The sequence below is a fragment of the Nothoprocta perdicaria genome, unplaced genomic scaffold (assembly GCF_003342845.1).
Source record: "Nothoprocta perdicaria isolate Ctin4 unplaced genomic scaffold, notPer1 scaffold_11, whole genome shotgun sequence".
NCBI lineage: Eukaryota > Metazoa > Chordata > Aves > Tinamiformes > Tinamidae > Nothoprocta > Nothoprocta perdicaria.
In genome coordinates, this window is record NW_020454205.1 from 1063062 (window position 1) to 1073963 (window position 10902).

General features: G+C 45.0%; 1 long non-coding RNA gene across 1 annotated transcript; it reads right to left on the reverse strand.

The window, feature by feature from the left end:
• Positions 1–1097: 1097 nt before the first annotated feature.
• On the reverse strand, positions 1098–4177 carry LOC112955652. Its single transcript, XR_003250921.1, has 4 exons — positions 4051–4177; positions 2760–2861; positions 2482–2610; positions 1098–1300 (listed from the first exon to the last, which is right to left on the reverse strand). It is a non-coding gene; the product is annotated as an uncharacterized LOC112955652 (long non-coding RNA).
• Positions 4178–10902: the final 6725 nt, after the last annotated feature.

The window sequence follows — 10902 nt, forward strand, 5'->3', positions numbered from 1 at the left end:
TGCGCGGCCGCGCGACGCCGCCCCCGCGCAGGGCGCCGCGCCGGGGCAGCGGCCGCCCCCCGTGGCGTCAGCACCGGTAGGAGCAGCAGCGTGCGGGGATCTGCCCGGCCGCTACCTCGCGGTGCCTCCCGCGGTGTCACCCAAGGGACCTTTCCAGAAGGATGTATGCGCCCAACGACCTGATGCCCCGCTCCACCTGGAGCTAAAGTGAGCTTGGAAAATGCAGCGGCCGTGGTGGAGGTGGAAATACCCAGCAAGCCCGAAGGCCCGAACCTCCCAGGAAGCTGCCAGGTCATTGCAGCGCTGTGCTCCAGTGGCTGTTTTGCACACGGGAGCTGGGATGCAGTGAGTTTCCGGGAGGGAATTTGCCCAGGGGCCAAGCTGAGGCCATAAAGCAAGACCAGGCCTTGAAGGGATGTCCAGGGCAGGCGGTGGGAGCCCTGTGGAAGTTTCCCAAACCGTGCCCGACTCCAAGCACAGCCCGACGTCTCCGGCAGACAGATGCCTTGGTGCACTAGGAGGCTTGGTTATTACCTGCCCAGACTAACAAAGCTCTTGCTTTTTGACTTTGGAAACGTTCCCTAAGGCTGTTTTAACCACCCAAGACTAGGGCTTGTACCACCTCGCAGAGCTCAGCCATTTGTCCGCTCTTGTGTTTTGCTGCTTTGGTTTAAGTTTAGATTACCTGCACGGGTCAGCTGGAAGCGGGGCACACTGCTGAGAGCAGCAGGGTTTAGCACGAACACGGAGAAATACCAAGAGCACCCGGTAGCGTCTGCTGGCTCGCCGGGGCAGCTCGCTTGCTCCCAGGCTCAAAAGAAAATAAAGAAAATATGCTATAGCATGACACATCCAAAACATCCACGGAAAAACATCCATCTTGTCATATATATAATAGAGGTGTGCTGTGATTTTCGTATTTGCCAGGTTAATAGCAAAGGCATAGCATCTGAGATCAGGGGGGCTGGAAAGATAAGTTCAAGGTAAGATTATGCTTTTATCTTGCTCCAGCACCTACCGAAGTCAATAGAAAAGCTCTTCTCTCAGGCCTTTGGGTATTTTGCACCAAGTGGACTATAGTCAACCCTTGGCTAGGGAGGAGATGCTCTAAAGTGACTAAGGCACTCAGCTCTTCATCTTTCAGCAGGTCTTCATCACACGCTGTTTGTACGTATCCCAGGATAAAAACTGAAGGAATCAAGTTGTTCAGAGAAACAGGGGAAAGTGGCTTTTCTCTGCTGTTTCAAAGAGTGAATGTAAATACATTTCCATCAGTCAGGGATAAATCCAGACGGGTGAACTGAAAAACAGGCACATAGTGAATCAGCAAATCTTACCAGAGCCAAAAGCAGCATTAATGGCAACAAGAGGGAAACTATCCACAGCCAGTCGCACCACGAGTACAATTACAGTGGTCTATCTGGTTCAGCAGGTAAACAAAGTATTTGCTTGCCCAGACTTTTAATCTGCTACCTTTAGAAGTATTAAAATCACTAATGAAGAGAAGGCAAGGCCATGTGCAGAAGCAAATGCTAGTTACAGGAGGTGTGTTTACTGCACATGCCTGTGTGTTTTTTCAAAGCTCACAGGCCTGTTTTATCCCCTCAAATTAGGTCATGCTTACACTTTATCTGTCTATATAGAAGTCAGCTTTTCCTCCCCCAGAAAACACTGCAATCCATTGGCACATAGCAACCTCGGTGCGTGGCAAGTCTCACAAATATTAATTTCCTGCCAGTCTGCATGAATGTCAGTAGCTAGCAAAGAAATGAGTGCCTAGTGTCGGAATTTAGGTTTCTGAGATTAGCTTTGAGGGGAAATTCAATAGCACTGCATTTCAAAATATTTCTCGACCAAAATAAACTTCAGACAAGCTTCAAGAGTAAACTGCACACTGAAAAAGGAGTCGGTCAAGAAAACAGTTCCTAATTTTACACAGCATTATATAATCTTCTCCTTTAAGCCAAGGACTGGCTCTCACCACTCCTATGACTGAAATGTGATGATAACTGAGAGCAGTTTTTAATCCACCTGGTTTTGAATCATACTAAATTCATGACTTCTACAATGCAGGTGGATAAGCAAACCACCACCAAAACACACAAATGAGATATTTTTAATGGAAACCGCTTGAACGATGCAAGCAGTAAAGTCATCTTCTGTCTTGAGAAACACACTGGGCCAACTTCAAGCCACGGCTAACTCCGGTAGCAGCAAAGGACTCGCATCTAATTCACCAGGACTGAGTTCCTCTCACCATAAATGGGAGCAGCAAATGGCACTTCTGGTACAGACCTGAGTCACAATGTCAGGCAAGCCTTCTTCCTCCAAAACCAAACAGCTTTCTTTTATTTATTTCGTACTGCATCTCAGGATCCCTAGTGTAACTAATGGATAATGTATCAGCATCTGAGCAATTCCAGTAATTAAACTCAATTTTAAGGACAATTTCAAACATTCCCTCCCCAAAGCATAACTGACCTGTGCCCTTCTCAGAGAATTCTCTAGGTGATGATGCGCCTCATTTGTAAGAATAAGGACCTTCATATGTCTGCATCCGTGTGAGGACTGCCAGAGACTCCAGCTACACTGAGATTCAAAGCAGTATCGCTGACGAAAAAAAGAAAAAAATGCATGTTAAAAAAAATAGAAACATTTGTATATTTAAAATATGCCTAACCTGGATAAACTATGCTGCTAGCTATGCCATAAAATGGTAATAAGAACTTTAATGTGCACTGATAATATAATAAGCTAACCTGATTCCATCTTTCTATTCAGATTTCTGTCTGGAAGTAAAACTCATAAGGAACATCCGAGAAACACTCCAGATGCCTTCTTTGCAGCGCTGTCAGGGCAATCTGAAAGAAAGACTTGGTGTGTGTAACCAATTGTCTCAGAAATACTTGACATAACCTTTCACCGTTTTCCTACAACATGCCAATAATCACAATGTATTCAAAATAGGGCTTCATCTGCTGTAGCATTCTCGGGGGAAAGCCTCAGAACGTCTGTTTATTTCAGAGCCTAAAGCCAAAGGTAAAAATAACACAATTTTTCAGAAGATATTAATAGTTCTATAGTCGCTAAGTTCGTTAATAAACTCATTGCATTCCTCCCTAGCAATTTCTTTTTCAAGCCTGGAAACTAAACTACTGACTGTGAAGAAAAACAACATATGTTTAGTTTCCAACCAAATGTTAATTCAGGTTTAAAAAGCCCGATTCCGCAGAGAGCCTCCTGCTCTCAGCCTCTGCACAGCCCAGTAACAACCGGACTTCAAGGACAAAGCCCAGGTCTTCCAATAGCAACGTGTCACTGTATTTGTCTGTGAGGAGGTGCCACCTCAGTCACCCCCAGTCAGCTACCATGAAGCAGAAGATGGCTTCAGGAAGCAACACCATTTCCAGCGAGGAAGACATCCTGGAGAAGGTAGGCTGCCTACGACAGTCACTGCAGCACAATTAGCTGCTCAGGAGAGGAAAATGCAGCCCCTCACCATAGTATGTGTGCAGGTTAGAGGGACAGAGACACTGGCAGCAGGTCTCAATATACCACTGCTCCTTCCCTTAGTGGCAGGCTGGAATCTTCTGCAAGCATTTACAAAGCAAGAACACTGAAACAAAACCAAACTGATATTAAACTGCTTTCCTGTGCTAACTTTTTTTGCTGCCTCTTTGGACAAGCGTAAGGTTTCACCGTAAGCCAGGGCGCTTCAGTAAAGTTAAGGCATTTCAGAGGGCAAATGGAAAAAGGGAGTGAGCGTGAAGAATTTTACCAATTCAAATTGCATGAGCAGTGCCAGAAAAATTACTGCGTAAAAAATATATATAGTGATTTAGTGGCTCTACAATGTTTATAAGAGTAATTATCTTTACTAATTTAGCTTTACAGTAAGTAATTGTTGCCTTTGCAGCACCGCAGAAGTCCTGGCCACTTCCAGGCAGCTGCTCTGCAGTGAATGCAGGCGCCTGTGCCGCTGAGCAGGACGTTTCAAGCCCTTCCCCACTCCGCCCGAGATCTTCGGCCACCTCGAAATTTTCAGTTAACCTTTCGCAGCCTTTCTCTTCCCTTTGCCCCGTGCAGAGCACAAGCTATTTATAACGTTGCAGCTATTTCCAGAGCTCCAGCAGACAGCGAAGGGGTGAGTCATGGCAAGGATTTGCCTTTGAAATGCCTGGAAGGGGAAATGAAAAAGGATGAGAAAGCGACAAAAGATGAAAAATACTCTTTGCCCATCTAACACTGTTAATATTTCTTACTTCTTTTTTTTATGTCATATTTCACAACTTCCTAAATGAGCCCCCATCAACTATGGTTTTTCAATAGCTCTGCTTTTTAAATCAGTTTTCCAATTCCCTTCTTTTCCATTTCTTCCCCCTTCTATGAACAGTTGAAAAAAGGTCTCCTGTTGCCTGTCAGGCTAGACAATTTTAGCTGCTTTTTTGAGGTACAAACTAGCTCCCTGAAGATTTCTGGCACTGCTACAGTGTGCTGTTAACTGTTCGTTATCAGGAACTTGAAATTAATGTCAAAGTACTTATGAGTATATAAAATATATTTTAAGTGCAAAACCAATTTAAAGGTAAGAAGGAATTCTACTTCAGCAAACTATACGGATGTTTGTTTTTTCTCACACTGAGAGAAACTGAGACAGGTATCCCAAAAGAATTCCCTGAGAAAACCAGAACTGGATGATCAAAACGATGGGATGATCTGTCTGTACGGGACAGCTCGGTGCTCTGATGCTCCTCGGTCTGAATAAGAGGCAATGAAAGAGGCCGAGGACAGACCTACAAACTCAGGCTGACTGGGAGGAGATAGATGGGTTTATTCTTTCGTCCCCAAGGAGGGGACATGAAACGCAGCTCATGCACTTAGCGCGTCCCATTACTGCACGAGGCAGCTACCCTGAGCATTGAAGGGGCTAGCTGGGAATCAGGCCTCCTGGCACCTACACCACCCTCAGGTGATGCTCTCAGAAATATCACTCTTCTTCTTGGAAATTCCCAGACAAGCTGAGTCATTTATAATATCCTGTGTTGAAAATGAGAACATTTATGGACATGAATGCATTGTACATGACTTACAGGCTCCCTATATGTTCTGTCTGCCTCCAACACTGCCCAATAAGCATCAAACACCAGTTCCAATAGCAATAATGGCGAAGAATTTTAAACACCTTGAACTGTAACATGTCTCTTTGATCTAAGAGCACTGAATTTTACATAAACGTAGTATCACTAAATAAAGTCCAGCAATTGTTTTAGAAATCCCGTCTTACCTCATACACCTGTAGAGTCACTAGCTAAACAAATCTGCCAAACCTTTGGACTCTGGGCTGGGTGGAAGTGGCATCGTTGCAAGGGCACTGGCTGAACAAATGGATCACGCTGGTACTTGCACAGTCCAGCTACCTGCAAAACAGTTATTGCTTCCTAGACTATGAGCTAGCTGAGGCCATTCTGAGAAAAAGAGAGGTGGAAAGTGGAATACAGTTTTGGCTCCTTTTCAGGCCTGCACTTTACAAACACAATTGCTATTTTTATGAAGCAGGCCAGTATTTTACTTTCTAGACAGATGAAAAATAAGGAGTAAAAAGTGATAGCCATACAGAATGGGTCAGCAACATCTCCGATATAAAATTCACAGGTAGTTAAGGTCAAATGACATCTTCTAGCGAGAAAGATTTCCTTCACCTCGTAGAAAGAACTCACAGATCCCTCAGTGAATAATTACGTTACAAGCTTTGTGACCTCTTACTGTGAATAAGAGTCAAAAGCAAATGACTCACCACAAAAGGGCTGACTGATGGGACAAATATCCAATAAACTCACGTCTAATTGTATACTGCATGACTGTAAGGAATTCTGGGCTTTTTAATTCTGTAAGTACTCGGCTTTTTTACTCTTAAGAAGTGAATAAGGTGGGAAACTCTCAGAGGGCTGTATCTGCAAAATTCCACTGGCTGCTTCTGTGAAGAAAATAGTGTGTCATGAATGTGCCTCACAGAGCCTCACAGAGGCTCTGAGGATGCTCGTGGTGGCCCAGGAAACGCAATGGACAGTCCCAATATGTATCATGATTCTCTTGCTCAGTTACAGGAAAAAATATTCCCATGAAGGTTACAGATTGAAAATAATTTTTCTTAAAATTGATCTCGTTTTGCTCAAAAAAATGTAAGCTAAAATCATCAATAAAAATCACTCTTTGAAGTACATTAATTTTTAAAAAAGTCCCCAACTTATTCTGCATGTTGCTAACTTCTCCTGGGTGGAAGTGCCGCCTGTAATTCCGTCTTTGCAGGACCGAGAGTGAAGCCCTGCTGTTAACTTCCGCACTTAACCATTTAATACAACGTCTTCTCACCCGCTGAGCCTGTGCTCTTGGCAGCACTTTTACAAGGCAGTGTCTGCATGTTTCTTGGCAGTCAGAGGTGTGTCCCAGTATGACTAAAGCACATTGTGCAGCATGTTACTTCTGAAATAATTACAGATTCGCACATACTGCTCTGAGCAATGGGAACACCCGTCCCGGTGACTCTCCCATGCACTGCAAGCAGTTTGTTTGTGAACTGGGATGATGGTATTTCTTGAAAAAACACCCTCACTTCTGGCATGCTACCCGTCCATTCTAGGAGGATACACGTGATAATTATGTTTGGTTGCAGAGAGCTGGTAAATTGTGTCACACTGAAACCAGCATTAGCTCACAATAACTCCACAGTGAAGGCTGCTAATTCAGACGTTGAACAGAAAATATCTGCAGGAGTGAATGACGTATGCCTGCTTTTTACTGGCTTTGAGACTTCTGTTTTTTTCTGCCGACCTATTTTATACTTCATTTTTAAATTCTCCAGGCTGCTCTGCTCTTTCTACCATCAGTGGTATTATCAGGTAAGATGTCTTTCCCCTAAGCAATGTTCTGCAGATGTATTTCAGGCACAAATTTTAGTTTTACTCCAGAACTAAAAGAATAAAAGGAATTTAGGGAAAAAAAAATCATTTTTTTTAAACCAAATAAAGATCTTCTCAAGTGAATAGTTATATCCACGCAAGGTGTCAGATGAGTAACATAGAAAGGTTTGATTACATTTAATAAAGGATACTGCCAAGCAGTCAGCCAAATTGCCCTACTGGAGAAACTCTCTTGAATTCAGAGCAGSAAACTCTCAGAAGAAACACCTGAGACTCAGCTCTCTGCTCATTGAATTCCTGGACTGTCAGAAAGCTGCTATTTACCATCAGTGCTTTTGGGCTTAGATCACTGTGACTGATACAAATTAAGTCACCCAGTTCCTCTGAGTGCAGGGGCAACTATGACCCTTGAGAAGCAATGGCTTACAGGATAACTTGATACCAAAGCAGATGCAACTGTGAGGGGAATAAGAATTTTACATATAAAACAGATTTTTAAAAGCATTTTCTAAAACAGATTTTAAATTATTCTATTTCTCCCTGCTTCGTGAGTAATATAATTCCATCACAACCAATCGAAGAAGGAAAAATCCAGCCAAACAGCAGTTTATAATCTGCATTGAGAATTTTATGTGCATTCATGGATAGAAAAGGAGTTATAAGCACCACCTGTAAAGTTAACTGAAGCTAAATGCTTCATTCATGCTAAATTCAGACAGAATTATAAGTGGGCCAATAGTCGTTCACAACTGCTACCGACACAGGATTCACTGCAATGTTTCGAGGTGCCGTGAACTCATTATTTGGAATATTTTTCCTCCTCTGTGTTGATATTCCAGTACAGTAGGTGATAATTATGAAATACACAAGAATCAGTGGAAGGTTATAAGGATATATTTAAAATATTAAAGTCATTCAGGAATAAGACTCTTAAATCACCAAGGTAAGTAGTTCTAGTAAGGTTATATCTCCATTGATGTTTTTCCTCTAGTTCTTTCGAATGTAAGTCCAACAAATGATCTTTGTTTATGTGCAAAATTTAAGACTATTCAGAATTTCCTTTGTTTCTGAGCTAATCAGTGGAAGAATTATGCACACTTTTTTCATTCTACTTTGGGCCAGATATCCAGAGCTATAGCTTGGAAGTGTTATTTTGAAAAATTCATTAATTGCTTGTTACACACTGTTTTCTGTTTTCCTTTCTTCGAATCACTGCACACTACATCTTGAAACGAGATTCTGCATTAATAGTATTTTTGGAAAGCATGACCTTGGCGAGAAACGTGGCTGCAGCAAATGTTTCGGGTGAGTTTTGGATGAAGAAGAGTTCATGCAACTAAATCAGAATTAGGACAAAATTGATTGGGATTATATTCTCTTAAAGGTTTACTCTAGGTAACTTGAGTCTGAATCATATTCCCTCCTCCCCACCGTCCCAACCCTTTTTACAGTCTTCTTGTGGTATTTCTTAAGAAACAGCGGGCTCATTTGGCACTGCATATCACTTGTCTTACAAGCTCTGCTTTGCTTGAGTAGTTTTCCTGCTATTTTCATGTAATACAAACAAAGACTCCCAAGGAACATCCTGTTAACATAAACAAGCTTGAATTTAATTTCGTACAGAAGCACAAATTCAGAGTTAATCTTCTCAAGCCAACTGATACTCTGCTATTTCAGGTGTTCCAGTAGGGACTATACCTGGAAATACAGGCCCACAGGGTGGGAAAAACCCATGCCTGTCACTTGCTCTGCTCAGGGGCTCTGAATCCCAACGGATTGAGCCCATGCCCTGCAAGCAGAAGAGGAGACATGATAGGATATGGCACAACAAACACAGCTCTCCAGGCAGGCTCCCTTGCAAGCTGCACTGAATGCAGGCTGCCACTGCAGCATCACCTGCGCTCCCAGGGAAAGAAACAGCTTCTTTATTTCCAGACCTGAAAACCTCCGCCTTAAGATTTGGTTACATTCCCAGAGGCACCCTCTGCGACAAGATACCCTCGCTTTTCCTTTTCTTTCCCTGGCCTACTAGAAGTAACCGTCGTACTAGCAGCGACTTCGCTTTCCCTGTGCCCCATTCCCACAAGCACTCCCAACAGCTATTCCCACCCACGCTAGGGCTCTTTTTAACTGTGTTCACAAAGCAGAAAGGGAGAGAGAAAAAAAAAAAACGTGCGTCGGCTCCTCCTGCTTGGGTGGGCGGGTGGGGAGCTGGTCAGTGCTCTGCAGCGCTGCTGCTCGGCGCCGCGTGGGAGGACGCGAGCGGGAAGGGGAGGCAGCCGCAGCCGAGCGAGTGGGCGGCAAATCGCCCCTTGCCACTCGCATACGCGTAATGACATGCAAATGCAGAGCTGCCACAATAGACCTGGCAAAGAGGGCTCTCGCAAACGGTACCGAACGCCTCTGCTCACAAATCCACGTGCAGGGGTGACCAGCTCCCTGGGAAGGCAGCATTTGCCTTGCGCTGGTGAGGAGCAGCATGTAGGGTGCGAAGGCGGGAGGGAAGGGGCGCTGCTGGCAGCAAGGCACCCGCGCGTAGGCGGAGAGCGGCTCCRAGAGAAGAGCGACAGATTGAACGCGGCAGCAGAGGGGGAAAAAAGAGACGTGGGAGGAAGCCTGACCCGCGCAGCGCCGGGGCGCCGGCGGGGAGGCCCTCCCTGCAGAGCGGTGGCTCTGCGGCAGCGACGGCGCCCGCACGCAGCTGCCTCCCCCTCCGGCCTCCGCGGAGGCCAAGGGAACGTGGAAACTCTTTCACTCGCRCAGTTTCGCTATGTCTTGGCTTTTATCTTGTTCCAAACTTCTCCATTTCCCCCTGCTGATAAGATGTGGATTAATTGGTAAGGAGAGAAAGAGGGAAAAAAAAAGGGGTTGTGGGTTTTTTTTCTCCTCTTTCTCTCACACACCTTCTTGCTATAGGAAAAGTTCACCACTCAGTGCTCTGCTCCTATCCRGAATCTCTGGCTTCAAATGTTAAATGAATGTATTATCTACAAATGCATCTGACTAAGAGTCCTGGGGAATGCTGCCTGTTCCCATGAGATTAGCCGCCCTACAGGCAAAAGCAACAACTTGTTTCTCCATGTTGCATGTTTCTCCTTCCCTGGCTGGCCTGTTTKCAGAGGATGGATGCACAGATGGGTTTTCTGCTGATTTAATATCTATTCCTACTGCTGGTGAAGCCAGTGGGAGGTTATTCACCACAGACCCAAGCACTTAGCGCTCAGTCTCCATGCTGAAGCAACCAAATTTGAGCCTGGAGGTTCTTTTACAGTGCTGTCCATTGGGACTGGGCAGAATGAAAACAACACAAACAGAGGAAAAATAAAAATAAAAATCGATTTGAGGTCCTCTTACCAGTACAGTAATAACCAGTTATCTGGAATGGACTGAAAGCCTTCTCCTTCTGTTCTCCAAGCCTCTGCACAAAGTGGGGTTTTTTTTAATTTTTATTTTTTTTTTTATTTTATTGCTTTGTGCCTTCACACCCTGCAGGGATGTACTTCCTTACCCACACTGCCCACACCTGGAGAAATGGGACACCAGCTCTTAGCCTGGCGGAGAAAAAGGTCCGGCTGGCAGGAACACAGGGCATCCTCACCCGCTTGTGCCCTTTGTTATCTCCTCCCTGTGAGCTGCGCTAGGAGGCTGCAGAAGCAGGCGAGTGAGATGCACATTAATCATTAATGAGCGGCACATGTAAGTGGATGCAGCGCACAGCTGCTCCTGGAATTCCTCTTGGGAGCAAGAGCTGCCACATCCTGCTATGGAAGGTGTTTTTGTTGCTTTCCCTTTCTTTCCCCTGGAATAACAATAACAAAAACACAACCCCCCAAACATCTGTTCAACTCTGAGCCCTCCCACAGCCTGCAGTTTATTTTCCMTTCGCAAACCCGCTGCACAGACCGTGGGGACGTTTCTCGGCGGGGCGGCCTGGCAGCCCGCCCGGTTCCCCGGGGCGCCTCCCGTGCCGCCATCCCCGCTCCCG